The sequence below is a fragment of the Tenrec ecaudatus genome, assembly GCF_050624435.1.
Source record: "Tenrec ecaudatus isolate mTenEca1 chromosome 16 unlocalized genomic scaffold, mTenEca1.hap1 SUPER_16_unloc_8, whole genome shotgun sequence".
Lineage (NCBI taxonomy): Eukaryota > Metazoa > Chordata > Mammalia > Afrosoricida > Tenrecidae > Tenrec > Tenrec ecaudatus.
In genome coordinates, this window is record NW_027457661.1 from 1,709,046 (window position 1) to 1,721,917 (window position 12,872).

The window sequence follows — 12,872 nt, forward strand, 5'->3', positions numbered from 1 at the left end:
AGAACAACTTTTGTCTGTGGCCAAATGTGGGACCCCAAATTTCTTCCCTCTTTCCCGATACTCCTTCAGTGACTTGATGACCTGGGCCAGGCTGAGATGAATTAGCTTGCTCCTCACAGCTGGCTGCTGGGTTCCAGTCAACTCCCAGAGGCCACTGGCTGTGCCCATCAGTAGAAGTCGGAGTTGAGAACCCTCAGCTCTTGGCTGAGCAGCTCTGTCAGTCTGTAGCTGTTGACTGTAGCTGCTTCTGACAGCCAGTCTAGCTGGTGCTTTAAGTCATTTCAGTCGCTCCACCTCAGCTGTGATTAGTCTAGTCTCTGTAGCCTCAGAGGGAGGGGAAAACAAAACACTTCAATGACTTTGAATCAGAGTGGGTTATCCTCTTTTAAAAGGCAGAAAGTCTGAATTGGAGGATATTTGGGGGGGGGTCTCTTTTATGCATTTCACATTTATGAAATAAGAACTAACAGTATTTGTTCCAGTAAGTGGATCAGAACCACCTAAGGGCCCACTCCACCCACCAGGCCACGCCTCACTAAGAATAGAGGTCCATCACTTGTCTGGCATTTTGTGGTACTGTGGTGACTTTTGTTTTGTGAGATACTGGGAACTATGTGATTGGCATTTCATATACCAGCAGGGTCACCCAAAGAGCTTCCAGACAAAGAACAGACAATGAAGAAGGAATTGGCTGCCCGCATGGGAAGAATGAGCCATTGAAAACCCTATGGATAGCAGCAACACTGTCAGTTACTAGACCCCCCATGAACAACAGAAGAACATTGTCAGAACGTGTGCCAGAAGATGAGTTCTTCAACTTGGAAAGTACTCAAAATACGGCTGAGGAAGAGGAAGAGCTGACTTTTCATAGACAAGTTGACCATAATGATGCAAATCGAGTATAGCCATCAGGACCTTCATTTGCTGATGGGGCACAACTCAAAATGAGGAGAAACAGTTCAAATCGTCATTAATAATTGAAACTTGGGATGTATGAAATATGAATCTAGGGACATTGGAAGTCATTAAAAATGAAATGGAATACATAAAGATTGATATTGTAAGCATTAGTTAGCTGAAATGGACTGATATTGACCATTTTGAAACAGAAAATCTTATGGTTTACTCTGCTGGAAATGACACAATCAAGAGAAACAACATTGCATTCATCATCAAAAAGACATTTTAAGATCTATTTTAATGTACAATGCTATCTTTGATAGGATGCTATCTATGCCCCTTCAAGGAGAACCAATCAATACAACTATTGTTCAAATTTATGCACCAACCACCCAAAGCTGGTGATGCAGAAATTGAATAATTCTACCACCATATTCAGTCCCAAATTTGTCAGACTTGCTATCAAATTGCTATTGGAATGCAAAAGTTGAAAACAAAGAGGAAGGATCAGTAGTTGAAAAATATGGTCTTGGTGATAGAAACCAAGCTGGAGATCGCATGACAGAGTTTGCAAGACCAATAAATTGCTGATAGCATATACTATATTTTCCAACTTCTGTTCTTTCCTCTTTGGTTCCAACATTTGCACTCCAATCACCAATAATTACCAATTTATCTTGATTGTATGTTAGAATTTTGCATGATTAATGATTTCTTCAAACATTTGATCAACAACAAAAAAGGTGACCATAAATGTGGACTTCTCCAGATGGAATACACGGAAATCAAATTGACTACACCTGTGGGAAGAGACAATAAAAGAAGCTCAATATCAGCAACTGAAAACAGTCCAGGGGCTGATTGTGGAACCCATCAGCAATTGTTCATATGTGAGCTCAAGTTGAAGTTCAAGAAAATGCAAACAAGTACACGAGAGTCAATATACAACCTTGATAATAACCAACCAAATTTTGAGAACATCTCTGAATAAAGCACAGTGTAATTATAAAAAAAACGAAATAAAGAAAAGATACAAGTGCTTATCAGAAGAGACTCTGAAACTTACTCTTAATCAGAGAGTAGCTAAGGCAAATGGAAGAAATGATGAAGTAAAGAGCTAAATATAAAATTTCAAAGGAAAACTCGATAATACAAAGTAAAATATTATCACAAAATGTGCAAAGGCCTAGAGTTAGAAAACCAAAACAGAACATATTCAGCATATCTTAAACTGAAAGAACTGAAGAAAAATGTCAAGTCTTGAGATGCAATATTAAAAAATTCTATGGGCAAAATATTGAATGATGAAGGAAACATCTGAGGAAGATGGAAACAATATGGAGTCACTGTATCAAAAAGAATAGACCAACATTCAACCATTTCAGGAGGTAACATATGAGCAAGAACCAATGGTCAGGAAAGAAGAAATTCAAGATGCATGGAAAGCACTAGCCCAAAACAAGATGCCAGGAATTGCTGGAATATCTAGTGAAATGTTTCCACAAGCTGATAAGGCACTGGCAGCACTCACTCATCTATGTAAGGAAATTTGGAATGCAGCTACTTGGCTAACGGACTGGAAGAGATCCATATGTGTATACATACCAAAGAAGGGAGACCAACAGAATGGTCAAATTATGTAACCCTATCATTGGCATCACATGTGAGTCAAATTGTACTGAAGCTAATACAACAACAGTTGCATTAATTCATTGACAGAAAGTTACCATATTCAGCATTCAAGAGCCATCGTGGCACAGTGGTTACAGGTTGGATTGCAAACCCCAAGGTCAGCAGTTCAAAACCACCAGTCACTCCGTGGGAGAAAGGCAAGGTTTTCTACTCCCGTAATGAGTTACAGTCTCAGAAACTCACAGGGGCAGTTAGTTCTACCCTATACTATAGGGTCAGGATGAGTTGTCATCAACTACAAGGCAGTGTGTTTGGTTTCCCAGAGATTTAAGCCAGATACAGAAGAGGATGTGGAACAAAGGATATCAGATATCAGATGGATCTTGCCTGAAAGCAGTGAATACCCTAAAGATGTTTACTTATGTTTTATTAACACCCAAGCTATCTGACTGTGTGGATCATAAGAAAACATGGATAGTTTTGAGAAGAGAATTCCAGAACACTTTGTCTTGCTCATGTGAAACTTGTACATGGATTAAGAAGCAGTAGCACAAATAGAACAAGGGTAGATTGCATGGTTTAAGAATCAAGAAAGGTGTGCATCCAGGTTGCACCCACTTATTATACTTTTTCAATCTGTATGGTGAGCAAATAATCAGAGAAGCCAAATTATATGAAGAAGAACAAAGAATCAGATATGGAGGAAATATTATTAACAACCTGCTATATGCAGACGACACAGTTTGGCTTGCTGACAAGGATGGGGGACATGAAGCACTTGCTGGTGAAGATCAAGGATTGCGGCCTTCAATGTGGGATACAACTCAACACAAAGAAAACCAAAATCCTCACAACTGAACCAATAGATAACATGATGATAAATCAAGAAAAATTTGAAGTTGTCAAGGATTTTGTCTTGTCTGGATCCACAAGCAATGCTCCTGGAAGCAGCAGTCAAGAGATGAAAAGATACATTTCACTGGGTAGATCTGCTGCATAAGAGCTCTTTAGAATGTTGAAAAGTTAGGATGTTACTTTAAGCAGGAAGTACACCTGATCCAAACTATGGTATTTTCATTTGCTTCATCTGCATGTGAAAAGCTTGCCATTGAGTGAAGAAGACCCAGGTAAACTGTATGAATTTGAACCATGGTACTGGCAAAGAATATTGACAGTACCATGGACTGCCAAATGAACAAACAAAATCTGTCTTGGAAGTACGGCCAGAATGCCCATTAGAAGTAAGGATGGTGAGACTTTGGACATGTTGTCAGTGGAGACCAGTCCCTGGAGAGGCATCATGCTTAGAAAAATGGAAGGGCTGTGAAAAAAGGTTGAAGGCCCTTGAAGAGCTGGATTGACACAGTGACCACAACAAGAGGACTGAGGATAGGAACACTTGGGTGGATGGAGGAGGAGCTGTTAGTGTTACATTCTGCTGTGAATAGGTTTGCCATGGACCATAACCAACTGGATGGCAAACTAACAACAACAACAACAACAGGGAGAGACATTAAAAAGCCAAACTCACTGCCATTGAGTTGACCTTGATTCAGAGCAACCCTGGAGGACAGGGTAGAACTGGCACCCCATGAGTTTCCCGAGAGTGTAACTTTTCACAGGAGGGGAAAGCCCCTTTAACCTACTACTTAGCAGCCCAGCCCAACACCAGGGCTCCACAAGGATAGAGAGAAGCACTGTTAGGGCTGGATAGGGCAGAGGCTGTACACTGGTATATATGAGGGCTGGAGGTACAGGGAATCCTTGGTGGACGATACCTTCAGGACCAAGGGTGTGAGGGGCGATGCTGGGAGAGTGGAGGGTGAGTGGGTTGGAAAGGGGGAACTGATTACCGGATCCACATGTGACCTCTTCCCAGGGAGAGGGACAGCAGAGAACCGGGGAAGGGAGACTCCGGATAGGGCAAGATATGACAAAATAACGATGTATAAATTACCAAGGGCACATGAGGGAGGGGGGGAAGGAGAGGGAGGGGAAAAAAAGAGGACCTGATGCAAAGGGCTTAAGTGGAGAGCAAATGCTTTGAGAATGATTGGGGTAGGGAATGTATGGATGTGCTTTATACAATTGATGTATGAATATGTATGGATTGTGATAAGAGTTGTATGAGTCCCTAATAAAAGGTAAAAAAGGAAAAGATGAGAAAAAATGATTAGGGCAAAGATTGTACAGATGTGCTTTATACAATTGATGTATGTATATGTATGAACTGTGATAAGAGTTGTATGAGCCCCTAATAAATTGTTTAAAAAAATGATCCTCAATTTTTCTGAATCCTTGCCAGGGCTGCAAGTTGCCTTAATAAACACGTGCAAAAAAAGTACCTCTGGCAACAGACCGCTCAGGTTCAAATCCAGGCTCTCTAACTTATTGACTATGTGACCTTGGGCAAACCTGGACCTCTCTGTGCTTCCAAAGACTCACTTTCCAAAAGGGAAGTCATAAGCCAACTTTTCTTATTCCTCACTGGGTTGCTTTGAAGCAGAAATGAGACATCTGTCTAAAAATGCTTCTGACCATCCCTTGGTTCTCAGAGCCCCAGAAATGTTATGGATTATTTTTATAAGATTATGAATGATTTTTTCCAAGAGTAGTGCAAAGATTAACATCAGTGCTACTTCTCTTTGACAAAATATAAATCCAAATTTCTAAATAGCAGGGTCTGAACGGATGCGCTGTTAACAGCATCTTGCTTTTCTCCCATCACTTGTCACAGTAAATCTGATAAGAAATGCTGGGCTAGGGCCTGCAGCCAAGCCCCTCACTGGCAGCGTGCAGGACCTCAGGTTGTTGGCAGGCCAAGGGGCATCACAATGGCAAGAGGAGACTCCACAAAGGGCCCCTGCTTCCTCCCCCACGCCACCCTTCCCCACATTTAGGGTGAAACGTCAAAATAAAATTTTTGTCACCTGGTGAAATAATGAGCCCCCATTCCCGTTGCCTTGGTATCATCAGAGCGCAACAGCCATGTGGGGTAATCGCTGTCTCCGTGTTAATGCTGCTCAGTTCAAACATTTTCACAGGCCCGGGCAAAATGAAACCCGTGCTTTCTACCTAGGTAGAGTTTGAGGCGATTCAGCCCATTTGCTTCTGCTGAAGAGGCTACCTCAGAAAAACAGGAAATAAAAACATAGAGGGTGCCATTGACATTAGGTTTCTTGTTTTCTTCCTTTCTTCCCTACCTTCCTTTCTTCTTCTTGCCCTTCTCTTTCTCTTTTCTTCCTTCCCTCCCTTTGCTCCCGTCTTCCTGCCTGCCTTCACCTTCCATCTTTCCTCCCACACTCCTCCATTTCTTCTTCGCTCCTCTCTCCCCACCTCCACCTTTCTCCTTTCCTTCCCTGCCTTTTCCCTTCAGCCTCCCAGTCTCCCTCCTACACCCTCTCCCTTTGCTCCTTCCTTTCCCCACCTTGTTTTGATCCAGTGATTTGTACTCCTTTCTTCCTCTCATCCCACCCCTCCCCATTGCTGGAGAAACATCAGTTCCCTGTGGCGCTGGTTTCTTGGCGCCAGACCCTGTTCTTTGGGTGTTCACAAGTCTGTGTCCTGTGTGCAAACATAAGACAGACATATGATCAGGGTTGGACAGAAGATGGGATTTGACAGGTGTTCTGCATCCCAAATCTCCAGGAGGCAAAGGTAAAGTCAGGCTCCTGCCTTTAAGGTTATGTCTCCCATTGTAACTGCATCCCACAAAGGCTCCTGCCTCCTGGCCACCTGAGGCCTGCTGCCTGCCTTCCTCTAGCTCCTGGGGAATTGGGGCAGCAGTGGCAAGAACAACAAAAATCCCCAGGAGTTGACAAGAAGGGAAGCTGCCTTGCTCGATTGACAGCCTCCTCACCCACCTGCATGTTGTTGAGATGCAGGTTCTCATCCCTGTGGCTGGGCAAGAAACAACCCCTCCCCAAACGCAGTGGCTTCAAACAAGGACCATCATCGTGTGGTTGCTGGGAGGCCACTGGGTCGTGCTTGGAGTCTCCCATGAGTTGGCAGTCTCATGGGAGCTGGGGCACTCAGAGGGCTGGCAGCTGAAGCTGGCCGTTAGCTGGGTGCTTAGCTGGGTTGTTGGTTGGAGTGTCTCCACGTGGCCTTTCCAGGTGGCTCAGGTTTCTTTCAGCATAGTGTCCGGGTGCTGAGAAGTGTCCTGAGAGGTAGCACGTGGAGGCTGGACATTCTAAGGGTGAGCACTTAAGAAGAAGTCTTTGAAGGGATTTTTCAGAAGCTGTGAAGCACTTTGTGGGAGGGAAGGGGATTGCCCAAACTAGAAGTCACAGTGTCATCTTCTCCATAATCTATTGGTCACAGAGGTCATGAAACATCCCAATTTAAGGGGAAAGGGCATAGACTCTACCTTCCTATAGGTAGCCTTTCAAGGAATTTGGGGGTCACATACGAAGACTGGGAGACCCTGGGTGGCACAAATGGTTAAGGACTCAACGTATCAAGAGGTGGGCTGTTGCACCCCTCAGAAGAAATAACTAATGGCCTGCTTCTAGAAGCCCACAGGCTTGAGAATCCTGTGATGTGTAGTTTCTCCCTGGCACCCAGGGGGTCCTCGGGAGCCAGAACCAACATAACAGCAACAGGTTGGGTTTTTGTTGGTTTTGTTTGGGCTAATATTAAAACGACTAGTATGAAATTATATATGTATTGTGTTTATCTCTCAGGACTCTGATTATGCTGAAGTTGAATAAAACCGTCTGCCTCTTCTATGAACGCCAGCCGATGGAGGCAAAGGGTGAGGATCTAGAGGAAGAATGAATGTCACATTCCCGTCCTTATGTTTCAGTTGTCCTTAAAGGGCACAGGGGACAAACCAGACGTCTTTGATATGATTTTAGCCTAATGATGTGCTAGTATGATGATGAGCAGCCTGAAAAGTGGTTTTAACTAATGTGATCCAATATTTGAAAAGTTGACGATTTCACATCGAATTTTATATTCTCAGCATCTCAGTTACAAACAGAAAATCAGGCCTTAAAATCCTTGCATTTCCCCAAGGCAACAACAGTCTGGAGCTAGAATTTGAATGTCCCCTGTGGATGAGCTGACACGTGCCTGTTAACCACAGTCCCCATCCATCCCTCTTGCCCCCAACACAGAGGTTGACTACAAGTATCCTTTATCTATATGGCTAAATAGGTTAGTTGGTTTGGATTGGGTTGCTAGTTTTTCCTGTTTTGTTTTGCTTACTTTTGATTTTTTGGGGGGCTAGGAAATGGTGTGTATTTTGGTACCATGTCTTCCAAAGCGAGAAAACCAAACCCAGTAAGCCAAGAAGGTCAAACAGTCTAGATTAATGATGAAAGGAGGAGCCCTGTTGGTGAGGTAGATTATGAGTTGGACTTCTAACTGCAAGATCAGAAGTTCGAAACTCCCCCCACCCCCACTCCACAAGAGAAAGATGAGATTTTCTACTCCTGTAAAGATTTACAGACTTGAAAACCCACAGGGGCAGTTCTATACTCTGTCCAAAGGGTTGCTATATGTCAGAATTGATTCCAGGGTAGTGAGGTTTTCTTGATTGATATAAATAATTTTTGGTGAATATTGAAAAAACCAGTCAATATTATTTTTAATACACATCAAAGAAGGTCCACATTAATTGTTCACACAACCCTGCCACCTTCTTTCTTTATTCCCTTGCCTCCCACTCTCCTTTCTTCCTCCCTATGGTCTTTTATCTCCTTCGTTTTCTTTCAAGGGTTAGCCTAGGAGTGGGAAAGTCTGACTAATTCTTAACCAAAAGACTAAATTGGTTTTATTGTTGGTGTTATTACTTGGGTTAAATTTTTTTCTTTTCTCTTCTTCTATTGGTTTGTGTCATGTAACCCAGAAAATGGGGAAACATTTGGAACATCAAAACACTATCCTTTCTCAGTAGACTACAAGCATTAAAGGCAACAGAGATAAATACTCCAATAATAACCATAACATACAAGGATAGCTAGAGAGATAAATAGATAGATAGAAAAACCACAAAATCTGAGCAGTTGTGGGAAGGAGAATGGGACTAGCCCCATGAATAAATATAGGTTTGCCAGAGAATAGTTCTATATACATATTAGCATATACTACAAATATGACCATGAATATAATAGTGCATCCAGGAGGCATAGTTATGAAAATGTCTTAGCTAGAACAAAACCCCTTGAGGGAGCGTGTCCTAAATATGGGGGATCAGGAACATAGCTCTGAGAGACCTCAAGATCAATTTGGTACGAACTAGCTCACAAAGACAATGTTCTGTATCCATCAGGGAAGTGACTGGGGTCTTCAAAAGCTAGTGAGTAGCAAACTAAAAGTCGGTTCTTGGTCTCACCCTATGTGTTGGACAGGGTTCTCTAGAGAGACAAAACCATATTGCTAGTAATTATATATACATATATTTATAAAGCTAGATATGCAATGCAAGAAGTGAACCACTAAAATATATACGGATAGATAACACAAGAAACTAACAGTTAAATTATAAAACAGTGAGACACTAGCAGTCCTTTAAGGCTTGAGAGCAGCCAGTTGCCAGTCCCTTTCTGTAGAGAGAGCTGGGCTATATATACCCAGGCAGCAAACAGCAAGGCAAGTCACCAACTGTCACCAACTGTCGGTCCCCAGCTCCAGAGATGAACATTCCAATCCTGTGGGATTAAATGGACCTCAACTTACAATGACACAGTCCACAAGCTAGGCATCCCACAGGTAGTGTACCCCTTTAAATTGAGGCACAGAACAAGCAAGGCGAGGCTCACGAAACCATCTATCCCTCTGCCCTTCGATTAATCCTACTTGTGTTTATCGGCCAGGCTGGCACAATAAACTATTGCACCCTGTCTGGAGCAAATAACATTGAAGAAGCTCAAGATGCCTGGCAACAATTAGTCCAAATCAGTAATGGACTATGCGTATACCTCAGCCTCTATGATGCTAAGGTCAGAAGAACTAAATGGTGCCTGCCTATCACAAACAGCTGCTCTGAAAGGGATCATGGTACATGATCCTAGATAGAGTGGGGAGTAATGTGTAAGAAAACTGAAAGTCATACTACTACTACCAATAGTAATAATAATAATGATAAAAGATGAGGTTTATTGGTTAGATAGACTAGTGAGATCCCCACTACTATGGTCCTTCATCACCCTTCAGGTCTGGAACTGAATTCAACCCCCTGAAAAATAGACAGGTTTATAAAGTGAACCTTATGAGAAAAGATTGCAGCCCTCAGTATGGATTACAGCTCAATGTCAAGAAGACACACATCCTCACAACTTGATCAATAGGTACCATGATAAATGGAGAAGTTTGTTGTTTTTTTTTTACTTGTTGTTATTTGTTGAAGTTGTCACGGATTTTTGTCTTGATGACGTCTATAATCAATGCTCTTGGAAGCTGCAATCATGAGATCAAATGACGCATTCCATATGGATACATTTGGTGCACAATACGTCTGTAGAGTGCTAAAAAGCAAGGATGTTACTTTGAGGACTAAGGTGCACCTTACCCAAGCCATAGTAATTTAAATTGCCTCATAAGTATGTGAAAGTCAGACATTGAATAAGGAAGGCTGAAGAAGAATTGATATGTCTGAATTGTGGTGCTGGTGAAGAATATTGAAAGTAACATGGACTGCCAAGGGAACAAACAGATCTGTCTTAGAAGAAGTATGGTCAGAGGGCTCCTTAAAGGCAAGGATGGTGAGACTTCCTCTCACATACTTTGGTCATGTTATTAAGAGAGACTAGTCCCTGGAGAAGGACATCATGCCAGGTGAAGTAGAGGGACAGTGAAAGAGAGGAAGCCCCTTAAGGAGATGGATTGACAGTGACTGAAACAAGGGGCTCAAGCTTGGGAACAATTAGGAGAATAATTCAGGGCTAGGTAGTGTTTCTTTCTGTTTGGCATAGGGTCAATGTGGGTTGCAACTGGCTCAATGGCACCTGATAAGAACAACTACACCAAAATGAATCATAGCACTGAGGAGCACACATTCCTCAGAACCATCAACCATTCAAAAGCAAATAGGCAGTATTTGCCCAAGGCCAAATTCAAAAGGCAGGCAAGGTTAGGGGAGAAGGGTGAATGAAAACAGGAAGCAGAGTTTCAATGGCATGAGTGATATTACATTGCAGGAGATTGTCATCAATGTCACATAACAAAACGTGTATAAATTGTTACGTGCAAAGCTGATTTTCTCTGTAAATCTTAACCCACCTTACAATAAAAAGTTTCTTTTTTAAAAACAAAGACACCATAGTTCATATAATAGACACAGCCAAAGATCTCCTGGACAATCCTAAAATGATCTCCCAAATGATTTGGGTAGTTAGCCCTCCCCAGGGAGTTCTACCCATTGAAACGCTGGGAGTTATGGCTGCAATTATAATTCAGGCCAGAAGAGGCAGCAGAGGCCTGGTTGTTCAAATGCTGCAAAACTACCAGACAATGGGCAAACAGTTTCTTTCCACGGACGACTAGCGGCTCTGTCATATCCATGTCTGGTGTTCAACACTTGGCGACAGAATCCAGCCCGCTGGGTTTGGGTGGGGTGTGTTTCTCAGTCATGCTTGGCTTGGGATTGTACTATGGCATCCACAAAGTGGAGTCCTTTCCTTTCTGATGTCCCGAGAAAGCTGTTTTCTCCTTTTTCTCTCTCTGGCCCTCTTCCCAAGAACCCTGGGGTTCACTCTGCTTTCCTCTGGTTGATGTTTCTAAGGCAGTTACTTGACCTTGGTTCATCTACTGCAGGGTACCATTAGCAAGTAACTGTACTGTCCTTGGATGGTATTGTTCATGAGCTAGGCTGCAAACTACGGGTTAAAGATTTGAGTTAACCCAGAGGTGCCTTCCAAGAAGGGCCTGGTGATATGCCTCTGGAAAAAAACCCACCCCAGCCATGGAAAATTCTAGGGACCGGACTTCTCTAACACAGTTGGGCTCTCCATGAATCCGAGTTGACTCAATGGCAATTGGTTGCTGGTATTCCTGTAAGTAGAAGACAACAATCTTTAAGCAGTCCCTCTTGGATTCATGGGAGGAGGATGGCTTCCTCTGAGAGAACTTCTCATGGCTCCAATGGCTCAATGATCTTACAAAAAATGAGAGAAACGATGAGCCTGATGACAGATGATATTGCTATGCAGGCCCCGTTTCAGGATGCTCAAGTTTCCAGGTCTTCCCTGACTCACAGTGGAGCCCTGTGAGGTTCCAACTAGAAGGGCACCCTTGCTCCCAGGACCTGGAGCCTTGTAGCTGAGCAGAGCAGTCATGATGAGAAAGAGGACCCAAAGAGAAGTCCGGGGGCTGCTACACTTATCTCAGTGTCAAGCAAACAAATGTTTGGCAGGAAATTTCTCTTCAAGAGTGTTCTGATTTCTTGAAGGAAATCTTTTTCTGAACCATTTCCTCAGGGGAAAACCACTCAACTACCTCGGGAAGGAAGATTTTTCTCCTTCCAAGCTTACAAGGCTGTGCTAACTCACAGAGGAGGTGTGACTAGCAGGCAATGAAACTGATTTCCAGACTCCTATGAAAATCAGCAAGTGCTCGGCTGCTAAGTGAAAGGTCGGCAGTTGGAAAACCCCAGCTGCTCTGCAGGAGAAAGTGGTGGCTGACTGTGTCTGACAAGATGACAGCTTTGGAAACCCAATGGGGCAGTTCTCCTCTGTGTTCTACAGTTGCTTTGAGTTGGAGTGGACTTGACAGTGATAGAGCTGATCTTTTTCCCCATGAAAATCGGCTTTCACGAATACATGTGCATTCATGGATGTCTGTGTCTGCTTTGCCATGCATGTGCACATATGTGCCTATTTGCACGTGGATGGATACGTCTGTGAATGTGGGCGTCTCTATTTACTTTGCCATGTGTGTGCACATGTCTGCCTTTGTCAGTATGCATGCGGGCTCAGGCAGCATAAAGAGATCACAGAGAACCTTGGAGAGAAAGAGAAAAGTAACCTATTTTCTCATGGGTCTCCCATACCTGACGGTCTACTGGCATCCACCGCCACGAAGACCAGAGGTCACTTCATGCCATGTGTCCAGCTGCCCATTGCTGGTTGAGGTCAGTCACCAGGGAGGCAAGTCAGACTGGCCTCGCCAACCTACCACCCACCTGCAGGAGTGATTCCCACCATCTGTCCTGGAGCCCCTCCCACCTTACTCAGCCTCCCTAGACCTTGAGTGAAAGGCATTTCCAATGTTTTTACATAAAGATTTCTGAGATTGACTGAAGAAATGATTTCATTTGACAAAACATGAAGCTTTGAATTTAAAGATTTGAGGCAAGTGCCCTCCAGAGAGGGGGTCACAGGACGGGGCCATGCTCC